This window comes from Pinus tabuliformis, chromosome 4_1 (assembly GCF_031772625.1).
Source record: "Pinus tabuliformis cultivar Carrire ecotype Pingquan chromosome 4_1, CPIR1, whole genome shotgun sequence".
NCBI classification, from domain to species: domain Eukaryota; kingdom Viridiplantae; phylum Streptophyta; class Pinopsida; order Pinales; family Pinaceae; genus Pinus; species Pinus tabuliformis.
In genome coordinates this window covers 466,193,925-466,215,813 of record NC_142303.1, presented here as the reverse complement: position 1 = coordinate 466,215,813, position 21,889 = coordinate 466,193,925, and positions in this window count along the sequence as shown.

Below are 21,889 nucleotides of genomic sequence, written 5' to 3'. Positions count from 1 at the left end.
TTTCCATCGATTTGCTTGCTTGTCTTCAGGAGGATTATGTTGGTCTTGGAGTGTTGTTCTTAGACACTAGGTAGCTTCATATACATTACAAATATTCTCAAGAAGATCTCATGATTTTGACTCTTTGACTAGACCTATGGAATGAGCAAAAAAATCATTTTTATAATTCATAAAAAATCATATTTCTTTTTCTTAACAAGTACAAAGATCAAAATTACATTTGTAAATTCCGAACCTAGTTACACTTTCTTCAACACTCCCTCTTAACTAGGGAGATATTTACAATGGTACTTGGTTATTCTCAATCTGAAGAATTCCTCATAAGAATAATCAGATTGGTAATCCCATCTGTATAGCATCATATCAATCAACATTATCATAGTGCAAGGCCTTGACTAATAGCTCCATCTCTCCATGAGACCATGAACTACAATTCTGGTGAGAACAATGATTTATAGATAACTTCATCATTGTCTCTCAAGGTACATACCCACCCGAGTGTTCACTGAGTATGACCTTCTAGAAATATTCTTATCTTAGGTTCCCAACCCTCAAAGAATATCGGTCCTCTTGCCTACTCTTCTCTTGGATGCCCTACACATCCTCAAAGAGTATCGGATGCCAAATGCTTACTCAATCTTCCCATTCTTTCTTCCTAAATGAATACAATAATGTTGTGTCTACATTTCCATTCATGGCCTTCATCTAGACTTACGGCTGTTAGTCCTGGTCTAGTGCATAACACATGACATGGAAAAACACAATTGTCACTCCTTTGTAATTAGGGGTGATCTTAATTCAAACTCCCTCTTGATCAGGGACCTATTAGAGCTCCCTCTTAGCTAGGGACTCTTCTATATATCAAAAACTTTTCCTTTGTGGTTCCTTTAGCTTCTTGATCAACTTCTCTCCTTGATTTCATAAAATTCAATTGAGCTTCTTTCTTGTAAGGCATCAGCCATCAATCACTTTTCTTCTTAGTTCGTCATGTCATGACTTTCTTTATGGCAAGTGGCCTTCTTGATACATATCTAGAACCTCCGTCATATAGCTACTTCTTTTCCATCATGCTTCATTCAGGAATTTCCATCCACCACATGAATGCCAGTTGTACTTGTATTTACAACTCTTGTTCCAGTAGCCCTGCATGCACTCATCCAAATATTATTCAAGAAATCAAAACATAACATTAAATCAAATCGTACCTTACTAGATGGCTCTTCATCATGACATCTTCCTGTAGGTATCAACATCCTACATTCATGTTGACACATCTCCCAAAGATATCCATTGTCAAGGGTCTCCATCTTTTTTAGACTTTCATCAGAGTCTTCATATCCTTCTGGGAGATTTCCTGGTCAAATCTTCTTGGTCTATTGGATGTTGATTGCCTTCATCATGGTTGCATATCTCATGATCTCTTCCTTCCTTACTCATTCCATTCCACGAGCTTTCAATCAGAGTTTCTTAATTGTAGTCAACCACCTCATACTTCATATGAGGACATATTATGTTGATTTCATCTTAGTGTGACTTTATGCCTTCCTGCATCTTTTTAGAGGAGGATATTCCTTTTCTTTTCATCATGCTTCTTAGGATAGAAGCAATGGTCCGTGTTATCTGCAACCATATGACATGAAATTTATAATATTAAACAAAATCATACATACCTTATTTTACCTTCAAGTCATCGAGGCTTCTTCCAGCAGCTTTCTTGATTGAAAAGATCTTCAATCCCTTGATTTGCTTCATGTCATATCATCATCTCATGGATTCCATATGTTGGAGTAATTGTTGAAACACTTGCTTCCTCTCTAGATTAGTGAACCCTACGATGAGGATTCCAACAGAGAATTTTGAGGATCTTGTATATCCCCAACTGGCAAATGTTTCCTTTTTAACTTGATGTATGATGAGCCTTAGATGACTCCTTTCTTTCCTTCAATGTCCACTGAGGCTCCTAAGAGCTTTATATCCTACATGATGTCTACCATGGATTTTTGTCCTTCATGATCCTTATGAATATGTTACGAGCTCTTGTTTTTAATTCTTTTAGAATGCCATGATGCATCTTATTATCATTGTCATATCTTTTAACATAAGATTTAGGAGCTTGTGATAGGACCCTTTTGTAAGGGATACCATCTTACGCATAGGAGAGATTTGTTACTCACTCTTTCCTTGGCCCTTTTCTTCAACTTCCTCCATATTTCAGTGATATGAGCTTCCAAAATATTTCTATAGCATTGAATATTAACTATACTTATTTTATCTTTCTTGGGGACCAACCTTGCCTTTCCTTTCTGTACATGGTTGAGTTCTTTTAACCTTCAATATTTATGCCATCAACTTGTTTTTCTCTATCTAGCATAGAGACCACAAGTTGTTGAATGAGGTAACCTTATTGTTCATGGACATTTGTTACCTTGCCTATCAGTTAGAATGATGATGATTATCTTCCTTCCTAGATATTGTAGATGGGATCTTATGAAGATATCCTACATCCTTGATACCCTTTTACTTTCATGAAGAATATGTGACCTTCTTCATTGCATCTTTAGAGAATGAATTTATCACCTACATCACTTTGATGTATCCAATATTGTTATGCAAGGGGATCTTTCATAAGCATCCCTTTCCATAAATTCAGAGGAGACCTATTGATATGTTTAATGACTTCAGCTACTTAGAGGACTATGTCTATCCTCCTTCTTCATGCAAGGAATCTTGATGGCCCATTCAACCTATAGATGTCCTTGCAATCATGAAGTCATTTAACCAAATATATAAATTGAAAAGATACTTACTTGTTATGTGAAGATGAAATATTCACCTTGATTTCTTTGATGAAGGTTGAAGCAGATGCATTGATGCTTCCTCCGGATGAGATCCTTGATGTAATGATATGAAGCTTGCCTTCTTGTCTTCAATTTTATTCAACTTATACATCTGATCCTTATGATTCGCAGCCTGTTGATAAACTTGAGATAGCATTGTCTTGCTATCACATAAGTGGATTATGGAACCTTGCAATATGCAACATTGTGTAGAACCATAGAGTCTTGATGTTGCTTGCCATGATGATCATTTTATGGTATTGAGATCCATCATCTGTTGATTTCGGGTAGCATTGGATGTGCTCTAGCCACAAAAATTGGTGGAGAGGCTAAAGCACATGAGATCTCCAAGACCCAGAAATGGTTTGGGAAGATTCCTCCCGGTTTAGGAGATATTAAAATAATTAATATTTTTAATGGAGTTCCTAAGTCTAAACTTAGGAAAAATAAAATATTAATGGGTATTAATATAAAATTGGGTTAAAAGGTTCTAAATGACATGGATCAAGCCAAATCTAATCTTAGCCATTGATTAGAGATGTAATCTCGGTCGTTGAAGGACCAAAAGAAAAAGTATAAGAGGAGGCTTGAGGGTCAGTTGGAGAACACACTAGAGTGCTCATTCATTCGATTTACTAGAGCGGGGTTTGCTGAGTAAAGTCGAATAAGTGATCAGTTTGCAATGACGGGCAGTGAGTACTAGAAAAAGAGGCAGAGATAGTGCCGAGAGACCAGCGCAAAGGCAGAGAGGCAGACGCAGAATCCAAAGCAAGCCATGCAGAGCCAAGTTGGGACAGCGCAGAGGCCAGAAGGGCCTGCGTCATCCACACAGAGGGAAGCAGGAGTGACACAGAGACCATAGAGGTTGCGCAGTGCCTCAAAGGGCTGACACAGAGGGTTTTGAGGCTGACGCAAAGGCCAAGAGGGCTAGCGCAGTGCTTCAGTTGTGCTGGAGAGGTTTTTGTGGGGTAGATTTTCTGAATATCTACTTCCGAATAGAGAGGTATTACTGCCTAGTTATTTTTCTTTATCGGGTGAGACGGTTTGGCACCCAGTTGTACTTAAAAATAGACTGCATGATAAAATAAACCCTCATAATTGTTGCACTGGTTTTCCCACATCGGGTTTTTCCGGGGACAGGTTGTCCAAAAATAACAGTGTCACTTGTGTGTTTGCTATTTCTTTCAGCTGTTGATTTGTAAATGGTTGAGATTGTATTGTGTTTATTTCGATGTTTATATGTTTAAATAACTTGTTTGTAATTAACAAGTAGGAGAAATAAACCAGAAGAATACAAATAAAATTCTAGTGGATAGACTTAGAAATTTTAACATGGTATCAGAGGGTGGTTGCAGATCACAAGGGAAGTTGAAGACACCAACTGAAGCAGAGCATTTGCAGCAGAAACAACTATCCCAAGTGACATAAGTTGTTTCTTGCAGAAAGCAACAAAAGAAGGGTTGACGCAAAGGGACTGCGTCATCAAATACGGACTAGAGAGACGCCAATGCAGAGGCTTAGGAGGGCAGAAAAAAGGCTCACGCAGAGCCACGCAGAGACCAAGAGGGTTGACGCAGTTGTCTAGGGGAGCATTTCAGCCAGTGCGGGGATTGCGCAGAGCCTAGAGGCTTAGCCCTTCAGTTTCTGGGGCATAGGAAATTGTGGGCAGATTGTGGGGAGTGAAGCTGGTGGGGTGCTATGGGCAGAACAATGCCTAATGGAGCAAAACCAAGGTAGAGGGAGTCGCTACTGAGGCAGATTTCTATCCAAGGAATCCGGATCAGTGTTGCAAGTGCATAGGAGATCAGAGAGGGGCGACTTGACGGCTGGTAGGCAGATTTCCAGGAGGGAAATCGAGACTCAGAGGGAGTCTAGAAGAGAACTTCCAGAGGGGAAGTAGTGACTCAGAGGGAGTCTAGCAAGAACTTCCAGAGGGAAAGTAGCGACTCAGAGGGAGTCGAAAAGAGAACTTCCAAAGGGAAGTAGAGACTCAGAGGAGTCGAAAGGAGGAGCAGAGAGATGGCCATGAATGCACTGAGGGATCACGATAGGCTAGATGGGGTGTCCAACTTTATGGTCTGGAAGGCTAGGATCCTGTCCATTCTAGATAGACATCGCATCAAGGCCTTCGCCTTGAGAACAGTGGCTATCCCAGTTGACCAGGCTGACAATGAAAAGTACGAGGAGGTAATGGCCAAGGTGAAATGCATCATCCTTGATGGGGTCAAGGATCATGTGGTCCAACATATTGTCGAGAAAGAGACAACAAAGGAAATGTGGGACACCTTGAAGAAGTTGTACTAGCATACTTCCGTGCAGAGGAAGATGTTACTTGAGAATCAGCTAAAGTCATACCAGATGGAGAAGGGGGAACAGATAGATTACTTCCTTGGCGGATTGAAGGAGATCTGGGACCAACTGACTTCCATAGGGGCCATGCCGGATCAGGGGTTGATGGTGAAGACCACCCTAAACACAGTCTCCGAGGAGTGGGATACATTTTTCCAGAGCATTCTGGGCAGGGAGAATCTTCTAGATTGGGAAGAATTGTGGGCAACTCTTCGCCAAGAAGAGATCAGACGGTTGTCCAAGACGGGAAGTAGTAACAAAGGAGTCCGGATCAAGAAAGAGGAGGAAGAGAATGCAGCTCTGGAATCTAAGGGTAAGCAGGAGAAGAGGAAGAAAAATGACCTCTCCAAGATAAAGTTCTTCAACTATGGGGAACTGGGGCATTATGTGAACCAGTGTCCCAAGAAGAAGAATAAGGGAGAGGCATCTGACTCCAAGGCAGTGCCAGCGAAGGCAAAAAATGAGGTAGAGGAGGATGATGATTGTGCCATGAGTGCTCATGTACCTCTAGAGAAAAGGTGGGGATACATCGAGCTATAGTCCAGAAGACTACAGACGATGAAGGGCAGGATCCTTAAGGTACCCAACCTCTTGGATTATACTTTGCTACGAAAGCCCCAAAGAGAGAGTAGCAAGACTGGCGGATGTAGGTAGAAATGGATGTGGATGAAGCAGCATAGAGTGCTACAGTGCAGTAGTCTAGGGTAGCGCAAAATTATCAGGCTACAACAATGCGAGAGGCACAAAGAGTGTTGCAACAGTGCAGGATGGCACAAAGAGGTTTGCAATGGTGCGAGATGCAAGGAGTTGTTGCAGTAGCGAAGAGGGAGTAGAGGGAGCACGTGATAGCGGCAGAGAGAGCTTCAACATTGGGAGTGTTTCTAGCCTGACAGGGATGTCAATAGTTGGGTGGATCAATTACTTACTTCTTAATAACTGAGCTACAGTGCAGTAGCAGTCGATTGTAGAACGATGCAGCATGTTGAGAGGGGGTTACAGTGCAGATGCAGTGTTGGGAGAAAGGACCAGTGGCAACATAGATGCAGAGGGAGTTATCGTACAAATGCAGCAATGGTAGTGGTAGGGCCATGGGAAATAGTACATGAAGCAGCAGTGCAGAGGATGTTGGGTAGGGAGGCCTAGCATCAACACAAGTACCAGTGCCATATAATTAGAGTGATGCTCAGTGTGGAGTATTACTAGAGCACAATCCTCGTTAAGAGGGAGTGTTGATTTGGAGTAGCATCGGATGTGCTCTAGCCACAAAAATTGGTGGAGAGGCGAAAGCACATGAGATCTCCAAGACCTAAAAATTGTTTTGGCAAATTCTTCCCATTTTAGGAGATATTAAAATAATTAATATTTTTAATGGAATTCCTATGTCTAAACTTAGGAAAAATAAAATATTAATGGGTATTAATATAAAACTGGGTTATAAGGTTCTAAATGACATGGATCAAGCCAAATCTAATCTTAGTCGTTGATTAGAGATGTAATCTCGGTCATTGAAGGACCAACATGAAAAGTATAAGAGGAGGCTTACGGGTCAATTAGAGAACACACCAGAGTGACCAGTCATTCGATTTACTAGAGCGGGGTTTGCTAAGTAAAGTTGAGTCATTGATCAGTTCGCAGCGAGGGGCAATGAGTACTGGACAGAGAGGTAGAGATAGTGCCGAGAGACCAGCACAAAGGTAGAGAGGCAGACGCAGAAGCCAGAGCAGGCCACGCAGAGACTAGCTGAGACAACGCAGAGGCCAAAAGGGCCTGCATCATCCATGCAGAGGGTAGTAGGAGTGACATAAAGGCCATAGAGGTTGTGCAGTGCCTTATAGGGCTAACGCAAAGGGTTTTGAGGCTGACACAAAGGCCAAGAGGGCTGACACAATGCTTCAGTTGTGCTAAAGAGAGTTTCGTTGGGAATATTTTCTAAATATCTGCTTCTGAATAGAGAGGTATTACTGCCGGGTTATTTTTCTCTATTGAGTGAGCCAGTTTGGCATCCAGTTGTACTCAAGGATAGACTGCATAATAAAATAAACCCTCAGAATTGCTACACCAGTTTTCTCGCATTGGGTTTTTCTGGGGACGAGTTGTCCAAAAATAACGGTGTCACTTGTGTGTTTGCTATTTCTTTCAGCTGTTGATTTGTAGAGGGTTGAGACTGTATTGTGTTTATTTCAATGTTTATATGTTTAAATAACTTGTTTATAATTAACAAGTAGGAGAAATAAACTAGAATAATACAGATAAAATTTCTAAAGGATAGACTTAGAAATTTCAACATCATCCCTGCTACAACACCAAGATCATCACTCTTGTATCCTCACCGAGATAACAATGAGATCTGTGATATATGAGAGCTGCACTTAGATTCACCGAGATAATGATCTTCTCCCTCAAGGTCATGGCTGTATCTATTATATTGAGACCATAATTACATCTACGATTGCTTCTGAACTATATGCCAAGATAGAGTTTGTCATTATGAGATCACTGAGATCCTCCTTATCACAAGTATGCCGAGACTGTGAGGAGACAGGTTTGAGCCTCACTGTGAGAACATCGAGATCCTTTCCATCATAGATATGTTGAGACTATAAGGAGACATATATAAGCCCTTTTCTATGGCATCTGAGGTTGCTTCTCTAGGCCAAGATTGTGATCACCAAGGCAGACTTCTGAAACTTCTTCACTGTGACCTCTGAAATACCTCCTGTGACTGCCCTCTAAAAGTCTGAACTTCCTGTACCATCCGAAAATCAAAGACAAATCAGAGCTTGGTGTTTTCTGTGGTATGACATAGATTGTAATGACACCCAATTTGGGGTTAGCATTGAAACTGTGAGAGGTGCTTCTTTTGACTGTGATCCGAATTCTGAGCAATGGTATTGGGACTTCAATTTATCTTAGATTACTTGATCTTGAATTGTCTTGTTGTTGTATACTTCTTGTTGAAGACTGATCTTTCAATTCCTTCAACTTGTTTTGATGCCCTCCTTGAATCTGATCCTTTAAGTGTCTCTTTGCTGCCCTTTCTTTGACTTCTGAACCTTAGCTCTGATACCATGTTGAAGAATCTAGGGCACTTAGAGTTAGAGTGATTCTTCTTAGCATGATAGCAATTTGTGAAGTGCTTTTACAATTTATCTTAGCTTGATCTTCTTCTTATTATTAGTGTGTGTGTTTGCTTCATCAAATTTCTACCAAAACAAAGAGACAAGAACACAAGAAGTGGCATTTTGCCAGGGCCAAAACCTCTCCCTCTTGGAGAGGAAAACCCGCACATAATTCTTCTTATAGAGATTCTCATTGACGAACACCAAGACCATGACCCTTAACTGATTGTGCCACTCCAAGACCAAGACATCAATCCTCTTCTTCATACTATTGAAATCATCATCATCACTGTGCCTTTTCTGAGATCATCATTGTGTCTGCACCATTGAGATCTTCATTGTTTTCACCATAGCTTCCCCTTTATTGAGATTATATCTTTGAGACAGAGTCACTATTGAGATCATCATTGTGCTTAAGGTTGTGACCGCACAGAGTAGCACCGAGATCCTTGTCCTTAGACTTATGTCGAGAAGGTAATCATTATATGTTGATTTGGGGTAGCATCGAATGTGCTCTAGCTACGAAAATTGGTGGAGAGGCTAAGGCACATGAGATCTCCAATACCCAGAAAGGGTTTGCGCAGATTCTAAACAGTTTGGAGATATTAAAATAATTAATATTTTTAATGGAGTCCCTAAGTCTAAACTTAGGGAAAATAAAATATTAATGTGAATTAATATAAAAATATGTTAGAATGGTCCAAAAGCCATGGATCAAGCCAGATATAATCTTAGCCATTGATTAGGGACTTAATCTCGGTCGTTGATTTGTCAATGAGAAAAGTACAAGGGGAGGCTTGAGGATCACTTGGAACACACCAAGAGATCAAGATTTCGACTTTTTGGGGCTGAGTTTGCTGAGAAAGCTGAGAGAGTGATCATAGTTGCAGCTGAGGGGCAGTGAATACAGAAGTAGAGAGGCATAGATAGCACCGGGAGGCATAGTAGCCAGAGAGAGGGACGCAGAAGCAGCCAGGGCTCACACAGAGGCAACCAGGAGCTGCGCAGTGCCTCAGAGGGCTAGCGTGGGTGACGCAGAGGGCCAGAGGGCTGACGTAGTGCCTCCAAATGCTGACGTAGGCCAAGTCAGAGGGACGTTGGGCTAACGTTGGGCCAGAGAGAGGCTGATGTTGGGGTTTCGTGGCGCAGATTGGAGCTGTGGAGCTACTAGAGTGTTTATCCGAGGTTTCCGCCGGAATATCTACTTCCGAGTAGAGAGTTGCTACTGCCGAGATTTTTCTCTATTGGGTGAGCCGGATTTGACACCCATATTGTATTCTGAAACTGCTTAATAAATCAAACCCTCAAATAGTTGCACTGGTTTTCCCGCATTTGGTTTTTCCGGGGACATTAGTCCAAAAACAACGATGTCACTTGTGTGCTTGTTTCTATTTCCTTCAGTTGTTGATCTGTAATGTGTTGAACATGCATTTGTATTTATTACCAGTATTTACATGGTAAATAACTTGTTAATTAATAGAACAAGTAGGTAGGAATAAATCAGTGAAGTGCATGAAGGGTTTCTAACGTGTCAGACTTAGAAATTCCAACATGGTATCAAAGGGTGGTTGCAGATCACAAGAGAACTGAGGACATCAGTCGAATAGAGCAGCAGCAGGAGAAAACAGTTGTCTCAAGTAACAGAAGTTGTTCCTAGCAGAGTAGCAGTAAGGAAGGGGGTAACGCAGTGCCTGCATCATCAAGATTGAGCCAGGAAGAGGCAGCATAGAGGTTGAGGGAGGAAAAGGTAGGCTCACGCAAAGCCATGTAGAGGCCAGGAGGGCTGATGCAGTTGGCTAAGGAGGCTGATTTGCCAGTGTCGGGATTGCGCAAAGCCTAGGAGTTCTAACCTTTAGTTTGTTGGGGTTTAGGAGGTTGTGGGTAAGTTGCAGAGTGGAGTTGGTGGGGTACTGTAGTCAGACCAATACCTAACAGGGCAAGACCAAGGTAGAGGGAGTTGCAGCCAAGGTGGACTTCTAGCCAAGGAATCCAGATCAGTGTTGTAGTTGCATAAACGATTGGAGAGGGGCATCTTGACATTGGCAGAAGGGTTTCCAAGAGGGAAATCGAGGCTCAAAGTCATACCAAGAACTTCCAGGAGGGAAGTAGAGGAGCAGCAAAATGGCCCTCTATGAAGTAAGAGACAAGGACAAACTAGACGGAGCCTAAAACTTCGTAGTCTGGAAGGCCAGAATCTTATCCGTACTAGATAGGAATCGTGTCAAACACTTTGCCTTGAGGACGATAGCTATCCTAGTTGACCCGACTAATAACGAAAAGTACGAGAATGCAATGGAAAGGGATAAGAGTATCATCCTTGACAGGATCAAAGTTCATATTGCCAAGAAGAACACGGCACAGGAGATGTGGGAGGCCCTGACCAAGTTGTATCAACATACTTCCGTGCAGAGGAAGATGCTACTAGAAAATCAGCTGCGATCATACTAGATGAAGAAGGGAGAACAGATCGACCCATTCCTCGGTCGATTGAAGGAGATCCGGGATCAAATGACTTCCATAGGGGCAACACCAGATCCAGAATTGATGGTGAGAATAGCCCTAAACACAGTCTCATAAGACTGGGAGGTGTTTGTCTAGAGCAAACTGGGCAGGGCGACCCTTCCAGATTGGGAGGAAATGTGGGCTGCTCTTCGCCAAGAAGAGATCAGAAGGCTAAGCAAGGTCGGACGCAACGACAAGGGGATCAAAATCAAGAAGGAGGAGGAGGAAGATGTTCCCCTAGCATCTGAGAGAAAGTAGGAGAAACAAAAGAAGAAGGACCTGTCCAAGGTCAAATGCTTCCACTATGGTGAGCTGGGTCATTATGCGACCCAGTGTCCAAGGAAGAAGAGTAAGGGAGAGGCCTCCGAGACCAAGGCAGCGCTATCAAGGGCAGAGAAGGAAGTGGAGATAGATGATGATTGTGCCATGAGTGATCATGTGCCACTTCAGAAGAAGTGGGGAGACATCAAGTTGTAGTCAGGTGGACTACAGTCGATGAGGGGAAGGATCCTCGAGGTACCCAGCCTCTTGGATTAGACCTTACTACGGGAGCCCCGAAGAGGAGTAGTAATACTGGCAATGTTAGTAGAGACGGATGCAGATGGAGTGACAAAGGCAACTACAGTGTAGGATTCCCAGGACAGTGCGAGGCTAGCAGGCTGTAATAGTGCGAGAGGCACAAGAGTGTTGCGCTAGTGCAAGATGGCACAGAGAGGTGTGCAACGGTGCGAGATGCATGGAGTTGTTGCAGCAGCACAGAGGTCAGAGAGGGAGCACTTGTCAGCGACGGAGGGAGTTTCAACATCAGGAGTGTTTCTAGCCCGACAGAGATGTCAGAGTTGGGAGATCAGTTACTTACTTCTCAGTAACTGAGTTGCAGTGCAACAGTTAGCAGTGGTAGTGCTATGGGCATCACGATGCAGCATGATGAGAGGGGTTGCAGTGTAGATGCAGCAATGGAAGTGGCAAGGCCATGGGCAGCAACACAGATGGAGAGGGAGTTGCAGTATAGATGCAACAGTGACAGGGCCATGGATAGCAGTACAGGATGCAGCAGTGCAGATGATGGGCAATAGGCCTAGCATCAGCACAAGGACCGATGCAGGATGATCAAGGTGATACTCAGTGAGGAGTATTGCTAGAGCACAGTCCTCGCTAAGAGGGAGTGTTGATTTGGGAGCATTGGATGTGCTCTAGCTGTTAAAATTGGTGGAGAGGCTAAGGCACATGTGATCTACAATACCCAGAAAGGGTTTGGGCAGATTCTAAATAGTTTGGAAGATATTAAAATAATTAATATTTTTAATGGAGTCCCTAAGTCTAAACTTAGGGAAAATAAAATATTAATGTGAATTAATATAAAACTGTGTTAGAATGGTCCAAAAGTCATGGATCAAGACAGATCTAATGTTAGCCATTGATAAGGGACTTAATCTCGGTTGTTGATTTGTCAATAAGAAAAGTATAAGAGGAGGCTTAAGGGTCTTTGGAGAACACACCAAGAGATCAAGATTTCGACTTTCTGGGGTTGGGTTTGCTGAGAAAGTATAGAGAGTGATCAGAGTTGCAGCTAAGGGGCAGTGAATACAGAAGCAGAGAGGCAGAGATTGCACAGGAGGTTCAACGCAGTAGCTAGAGAGAGGGACGTAGAAGCAGCCAAGGGTTCACACAGAGCCAGCCAGGGCTCACGCAGAGGCAGCGAGGAGCTACGCAATGCCTCAAAGGTCCAATGTGGGTGACGCAGAGGGCCAGAGGGCTGACGCAGTGCCTCTAGAGGCTAACGCAATCCAAGTCAGAGTGACCATGGGCCAACATTGGGCTCTAGGGTTTCGTGGGGCGGATTGGAGCTGTGGAGCTGCCAGAGTGTTTATACGGGGTTTCAACCAGAATATATGCTTCCGCTGCCCAGATTTTTCTCTGTTGTGTGAGCCGAATTTGGCACCCATATTGTATTCTGAAACTACTTAATAAATTAAACCCTCAGATAGTTGCATCGGTTTTCCCGCATTGGGTTTTTCCGAGGAAATTAGTCCAAAAACAACGGTGTCACTTGTGTGCAAGTTAATTTATGTGCCAAGTTAATTTGATGGGTATTTACTCGAATATTCCTTATTTAACTAAACCATATTACTCGGTGACTTAAAAAATTACCTATATATATATGCTCAATTTCAAAGAAAATTACAACAACAAAAAAAATTGTCTGTGATTTGGGACTCCAAGATAAAAATGGCACTATGAGACACCCACAATACTAAGATGTTAAGATGAGACTTCAAGATAAGTATAGAATGATGCAATAAGCATAGGCTCATCCATAGTGGATTTTAGACTTATTAGAAAAATTTAGTCTCCATCTTCACTCACGCCAAGCAAGTCTACATTGTACATGCTTAAGCCTAAAGCATGAACATTGAATCCTGGAGCTTAAAAGTTGAGTCTCACATGACATGTTCACACCCATGGGCCATTGATATTCTATACTAGTGTAGATCAATCTTAAGAACGAATTTAGCATGTGCTGAGAGAGATCAAATCTCTTCAAGTAGAAACCTCTTTTAGAATGCAAAATTTGTGAAGAAAAAAAAATGCATCCCTCTCATCTCTCGATAGAAATCAATGAATTTGTAGTGGTTATCTCTCTCTATATACAATGTGTAATTTTTCATTGTTCAAATTGTATTTTGGAACCTATATAGAGTACATCACCTAAACTTGTAATTCCAAAAAGCCTTTGCTGGATTTAAGGGAAAATTGACAAAAATATTTACCTAAAAAGGGAATATATGTAAAATAGTGAGAGTACTTCAAATGTTTTAACCATGAAAAATAGTTTTTCAATTTTTTTATATGATATATACATAAAAAAATAAAAATAAAAAAATAGTTGACATTGAATTAGTTTAGATAATTTGTGCATTGAGACATTTTATCTATGGACTATATGACATATACATAAAAATAAATAAATAATATATAATATATAAATAGTTGGTATTGAAATATTTTAGATAACGTGTACATTGAAACATTTTATCTATGGACTATATTGTCCACGTTAAAATAGTCTTTTATTATTATTAATATATATTTAAGTATAAGTCGATATTAGTTAATCATGCATATTAAAATATTTTATTAATGATCCACGTTGTAGTGCCCCACCTTGGCAAGGTTAATTTTGTGGCACTTAGAGAGAGTGATTTTGATGTAATGATAGAAGAGTATGCATGGTAGACTTATGTGCATGTTTGTATGCTATAGACCTGGTTTTTGCTATGTGCTTATGATAATATCTATGGTTGTGCGTATAAGAAGTGATTTTCCCTAAGACCATATTATCTATATTTTCTCTTTTGGTATTCTAGTTTAGACATAAGTATATGAAATAGATGGTGATCCGCGATTGAGATACCTAGATCCATGGATGATCATGGTTATATGGAATATATGGTTAATTATGATTTATGGATGATATATTATTTGTATGATTATATATGCTTAATCTTGTACTAAGCAAGATGTAGCAAGGGACCTAGTTATTTGCAAACGAGGATGTTCAAATTATAATTTACTATGGAAGTCATGATACATGATTTGTATGATTATATATGCTTAATCTTGTATTGAGAAAGATGTGACAGGGGATGTAGTTATTTGCAAACAAGGATGTTCAAATTATAAATTTCTTCAAAACGAAAATCACTGTGGAAGTCATGCACAATTCTTGGTCTTGGAACTAGACCTTATCAATGAACCATCAGATGGATATGAGCTCACAAATAGTACCTTAAGGTGAAGCGCAAAGTTTCAAAGCAGAGTAGTTGAGAATCCATGGAAATTAGGGTGCAAAGTCCTACATCCATGAAATATAAAGACGTGGAGTATTGGATCTATAATAAAAGGATTAGGGTGCAATATGGATGCATAATCCCTATTCTTCAGAAGAAAAATATCACTCATGGCCAGCTCAGGAATGAATTTTGGAGTGACTTTCTAACAATAGAAATTCATGTCTAGCATCTCAAGTATGACTTTACAAAAATAGTAAACCACCTCCAATCAATGGGTAATCAAATATAGTTGAAGGTAAATCACTTAACTTATCATTAATCAATCATAATAGTTCAATCTCGACTTAATCTTCAATATTATTAATATTACTATTATCTTTTATGAGACTATTATATTATTATTAAAAGGGAATTACAAGTCACCTTCATCTCCTCAATGACTTCACACCTCTCTTCTTAATGACTCGCATGGCTCTATGTAACTCTTTCTCTCTTTTAATAATATATTACATTATCTTTTATGCACTCATCAAATAATGGCATATTCCTATTATACTCATTAAAGACATGTCATAAAAGACTAATCTTATGCTCTCTTTAATGCATATGTTACACTCTCCTTAACTAAGGCATGCATACCTATCCTTAATGGCATGGGATACACTCCTCTATTGAAGAAGATTGTGAGAGGGAGAGATATGGAGAGTAGCCAATGCTAATCTAAATTACTAAGTAGCTCTACCAAATGGAGTTGAACATGAGTGGTATTCAAAGGAAGTAACACTTATCTTCCTCAACTTGTCGTGTATATCTCTTTACTGCTATATTTTGTTATTTCTTGTTAGCTCTTACAACTCGAGGGTTCCAGGGGGAGAAGTTCTCCATAGATATGGTTGGGTGGAAAACCAAATGGTTCAATTAAGTTGGTTAATGAATCAAGGATGGAGCATGATTTTAGTTGTTGGAATTGAATATTGCATTAGTTATATATTTAATTTCTTTGAAATCTTAGCACAATGTTAGCATAAGGAATTGTAGAAATTCTAATTTTTGTAAGCATGTAACATTGGTTTAAGCATATGTTATTTAGAAGCTTATTTGCTAAGTTGAGAATGAAAACTTAAAAGAGTAGTCTATATGTATGGATGCTTATACTTCAAGTTGGAAATATTGTTGGTGTAATTTATTGTACTAACCTTAGTATTGTAGCAAACTAAGGAAAAAAAGTCAAATATTTCTAATTGTAATTATAAGGAAGAATTGTGAAAGAGGTTTGGTAAGAGTTTCATGCCTTGTGGTTTTGTGTTGTTCTAATTGAAATGGGTAATTAGATGCATTTTAGAAAGGATTTCAAGGTATGTTTGCATAGTGTTTGATAAAATCCGTGAATGAGTAATGATATCAAATTATTTATGCATGAATAAGTGTTAACTTACAACTTACAAGAGAAGTAATAAAATGGACATGTACCCAAAATATACATGGAGGAATTACAAAATCAGCCTTTAGAAGAAAATGCAAAAATAATGGCAACTAAATATGGTTTGGAAGATCAAAGGCTTGAGGTAAGTTTGAGGCAAATTTCAGTTATGGCTTATGTTTCATATTCTTATCAATAATTCAATGTTTTGTGATTCAAGTTTTTGGTATAGTAATATTAGAATTTCGACAAAAAGCCTTAATGATTGTAGCATTCAGGGTTGCCATGTGTTTGTCAAATTCTGCGATAAGCTTGTCAAATTATGTCAAATGAATTAGCTTGTGGGTTGTAAAACGTTTCAAGAACTCATATGGTGAATTTAGAAATGTGTGAATTCAATGAAAATATCTTAGTAGCATAACTTTGGGTTGTATTTCCTCATGTAGAGTTGCAGATGAAAGTTTGCATTCCATGTGTTTGACAAAAGTCGCAAATAAGACATTAAGGATCTACTTTTTTGTTGTTTTAAAGAATCACATCCCTGGGTGTTTTGGATGTGATTCATCCCAACATCAGGGGGTATTCATGTCCTATGGACCTGTAACCCCCCATTTGATTCCAGAAAACCACCTTTCATAACCCAAATCGTAAAGTCAGGCGATTTCATAGATTACTGCTACCATCTATGTGTGCATGTTGTTGAGTTTTTGGTGAAGGATAAAGATGATTTTAGTTTTTGTTTTAATATGCCAATATGTGAAGTTTTAATTTATGAATTTTATGAGTTAAATAGGTTGAGTAAGAATCTTATATTCATGTTGCTAATGGTTGTAAAAATTGTCTTAAGAAATGATGATCACCAAGTGTTTGACAAAATGCATCAATAGTTGTATATTGTATGCTTGCAAACTGTTTGTCAAAATGCCTCAGTGGTTGGAAATTTTATGCACATGAATTATTAGAGTAAATGTCTCACTGACTATAGATTTTATATACCATATATTTATGAATAAATTATTTAATGGGTGTAGCTTCTTATGTTTGCTAGTTTTTGTATAAGCGTGAAAATGAATTTTAGTAAAGTTGAAGTGTGAATAGATCGGAAAGTTAGTGTTACTGTTATCATATAAAGTTATCATAAAAGAAAAAGGGGGTGTTTTTGGAAACAATTCTACAATGGAAATTTTTGTAGGATTTAATTACTTGTGCAAATGAGAATAATAAGTTCATATAAGGTGCATGTATTCAGGGGTGCAACCTTATGCTTTAGTGACTATAACAAACAACTATTTCTACCCAATTTTGGCAGGTCCATTGTTTTAATTGGCACTTTTTCAAAGAATAATATGCTTCTGAATTTATAACAGTAGTTTCTCTTGTTGCAACATTCATTATACAAGTCTCACGATTGAAGCAATGTCATTTTGCAAATAATTGTTCTGCCTTAATAATTGGGATTGAGAATTTTTAATTGATGAATTTGGAAATGTTGTTGGGTCAATATCTTCTATGATTCCATTTTCCATTTCATAAACATATCATATTCCTCCTTCAATTACCTTGTTGCATGTAGGTTAATACTCATACCCTGATATGTGATTTGTGTGATAGAAGCATAACATTGTAGGTTCTTCTGGCATACTTTTGTAGTTATGATGTCAAGAGTCAATAAGTGGAACTTATTTAACAAAATCTAGGAGATCAAATAGGTTGATCTAGCTTAATGCTCACACATGGCATTATGGTCAAATTTATTTGTCTTACTTAGAGCTCTCATATAAGTATGAAAAAAGCACATGATTCTTTTAAACTCGAGGATAAATGTGTTTTGGAATTGGTTTTAAGGGAATGTTACCATTGACTTTTTATGTTATATTTTTATATTGAATTAAATGAAGGAACATGATTACATGAAAACTAAGTTAGCCATATTATGAAAATATTAAAAAAAAATAGTGTTCAATGTGATCTTTACTTCTTTATACTATTGATGATTGGTAAGGTGGGACTTTACACAAATTGAGATATTTTATTATTATAAATATTTTTAAATACGACATTAATGTTGTAATAAGAATTGAATAAATTACAAATTTCCATATTATTATTATTGTTAGGAAGTACTTTATATATATATATATATATCTATATATATATATAAACTTTCAATTTTTTTGGGACATTGAATATTTTATTATATATGACATTAAAATAGTTTTTTTAACATTTTCTTTCTATATATAGATATATATGAAGTTGGTATCAACATGAATTAATTAACATAGATCTCCAAATGATTTTTTAAATAGCATGTTAAATATTTTTGAAAAATATAAAGTTCAAACATCTTCCTCGCACTTTTTTTTTTTGCTTCTAATTACTTTATCTCTAAAGTTGATGTGAAATTATATTACTACATCAAAATATTTTATTTATCACTAATAGTGAGTGAAATATTTTTAACATATTAGGTTGTAATATCAACGACAAATCTAGTGACCATAGAGAGGTTGAGATTATTAATGTTTTATAATAAACATGCATATTTACTTCTTCTTTTTTATTATAGTTGACATTATTTTTTCTTTTTAGAGAATATTTTATTTTTATTTTAAGAACATTTGTCAACTCCATATTGAGCATGGACAAAATCACACATCACCTCCATACCGAGATGTAGAATGCTCCTCTCAACACAATAAAACACTACCCGAATTTTCTTGTTTATCTGGGTGAAATAGTTGTTTTTCATTTGATTTTGAGAGTTTTATGTAGTCTCTTTAGTGTTGGCACTGGTGATAGATCTTAATTTTTATAAAAAGAGTTTATTTATTAGTTTGATTAGAAACAAATATATTTTGTGGTTGGATACGGAAAGCTCAAATGTGTGGTTACAAGGGTTATGATGTGTTAGATACATTCATACTTGAATCTAAACACAATTGAGTTTGGGCCTTTTAGGTATTAGCTTGTCTACCGGAAATATCTATTCTTCTTCCTTGTAAAAAGATTATGAATTTCTTCAAAATCCATGACTGCATATTATTATTTCCTAAAATGTTAGAATCCTCCTAAATTCTTATTTAAAAGTGGTTTCAAACTTGTTTTATTATTTATAAGTCTTTAAGTCCAACTCATCAAACTGAAACTTAAGATTGATTATTCCTCTACAAAATACATTAAATTTAATTGGTTTGACTAAGCTACTTGAAAGCTTTTCAAGAATGGTTTAGCACAACTTGTAAATTTTTTGAAATTACGTAAATAGTGACTATACATAATTTCACCAAATGATTGGCTAGTTTGATATTAGGAATGAATACTATTGAATATGTTTGATCTTTTTAAAGTAATATAAAACATATGCAGATGTGATATTACTTGGTTGAATCTTATTTTATGGTCAAGCCGAAATCAAAAAAAATTATTAAAACAAAACATTAAACTTGTATTAACAAAAAAATGTTTTTAGATTCACAACTAAAAATTAACAAAAAGACACATAATGTTAGGAAAAATACTGAGAGGGGGGGTGAATCAGTATTTCCCTCACTTCAAATTTCCAATTTCTTGTTCTGATTTGTGTACGCTACCGTTATAAAGGAAACTAGCATATGTAAGCAATTGTTATTAAGGCAACCCACGTGTATCCAAATTAACTAATATGTTCAACTTTAATTAGTGCATCATTACTTCATTATTCATCAATTAAACAATAATCATGAGCAGTAAGAAGTTGAAAGATCATCAACACACAAGAATCATATCAACACACATGAACACCAGTGTTTTTATGTGGAAACCCAATGTGGAAGAAAACCATTGTTGTTGTTGTCTTTGTCTTCTTCATTTTTTATTAAAAGAAAAGCTTCTTACAATCTTGTACTAGTGCATCTTCTAACCAATACACAAGCAACCACCTGCAGAAGGCTACAACATTCTCTCATTTTCCAACACCTGCTGTAAGGGAGTTTCAACCCCCCTGACTTTGTTTACCAGCTCCTACCAGAAGGGTGGAGCACTTTTCATAATATTTCATACTGGATCCGCTTTCATCGTTAAGCCCAAACCAAGTAATTATGAAACCAATCACTGAACCAACCAAATCGTCAAATCAATCACTAAAGCTTAATCAACCAATGCAACTATATCAAACAATTCCATATTAGGTCAAAATCAGTGCACAGTTATTCATAAGTATACCTTACCATGTATTGTTAAACACATAAACCAAATGTTGTCACTGCAAACCCTGGTCAAACATATGTCAAAATATATATGCTATTGTTCTTAATCATACCTGCATATATACGCACTTACCCTGAAGAAGACCTGCGTACATAACTCAAAATACAAATACTTGAATCTGAATCACTCTAACACTGAATCAGTCACTGAACCGTATATTGAATCCATCACAGGTCACTAAACCAAATACAGATTACCATACAGTATCATCATCACTAATCAACATTCCATTCCATAACCGAATCAACCCAACCAGTATTGTCAAACACAGATTATTATGAGAGAGACATCATTGATAGACAACAACAAACATAACAAAACTGATCAAATATCATCAATAACCCATATTGCAAAACCCTAGCATGTATACATGACGTTTACAAAGCACATTTGCATATGTACACGCTTACCATTCTTAAAAATTGTGTACAGATTATGGACTTTCGTAGAATATACACGCGACTACTTAGAAGCAGATACACGTATGTATATGACTTCTCAGAGGCAAACCAACATACAAATATGAAATCATTGAATCCTACCTTCGTTGTAACCACAAAATCTATCAAACTCAAATCTCAGCATACATACCATTACAGTTACACATCATTATACCATCATCATCATAGATCTATCAAATCATAAATAGATTAACCAATATGTATTCATTTCATATCTATCAGATCTAATCCATCTCCAAGTTCGTTGGTGCACACTTGTTTCAAATCAAATCAGTCCTAAATAATTCAAAATTTTCACACACAAGACCTTGATGTCCATCTCCTTATACAATATTTGCCTTAGCCAATACCATAGGTAAATACCTTGGTTATGTTGTAAGTATTCTATGACATGATCAAATGTCTGTTGTCGCTTCTAAATATTATGGGTCAATAGCATGGTAAAGACCCCTAGTATTCATAATATCAAGGTGCGGATTTTGTACATGACTTCTCTTCAGCATACCTGTGTATGTATGTGATCTTGCTTCAGAGGATTTGTGTATGCTTTCTCACACTTTATCTTTGACATCCATCTGTCTTTGAACTGATATTCCTTTATTCTTATCACCTGTAGCATTTGCATAACCATCATGTTGACATCTCTATCAAGTAGGTTTTCATCAAGGACAACACATTAGCCATAATGCCAACACATAATACATGATATTTAAATGATAAAAAAATTATAGATGGAAGTGTCCATCAAATTTATACCCTACTATGCTGACAACTATATAAAAATATAAACAATGTTGAATGTGTACAAATTTGTGGATAGTGCACATGGAAACTTAAAATCATGTTGAGTGCACATAGATTTATGGTTGGTACTGTACAGCCTCATGAATGCTTCATCTTCACACTCTTCTTTACTCAATTTCCTTTTCCTTGACCATTATTTTTTACTTGATAGGCATCAAATTGCAGGTTTTTGACATAGGTGAGGTACTAATTATCCTATTTTTCATATTTCAAAATTATTCCTTATTATTAAGTTAAATTTTGCATTGGCTACCGGATTCGTGCAATTCTACAGCGAAAATTCGTTTCTACAGCCAGCTGCATTGTTGAACAGGGTCTGAGGTGCCATTCAAGGAAAGAAAGATATGGGCAGAAA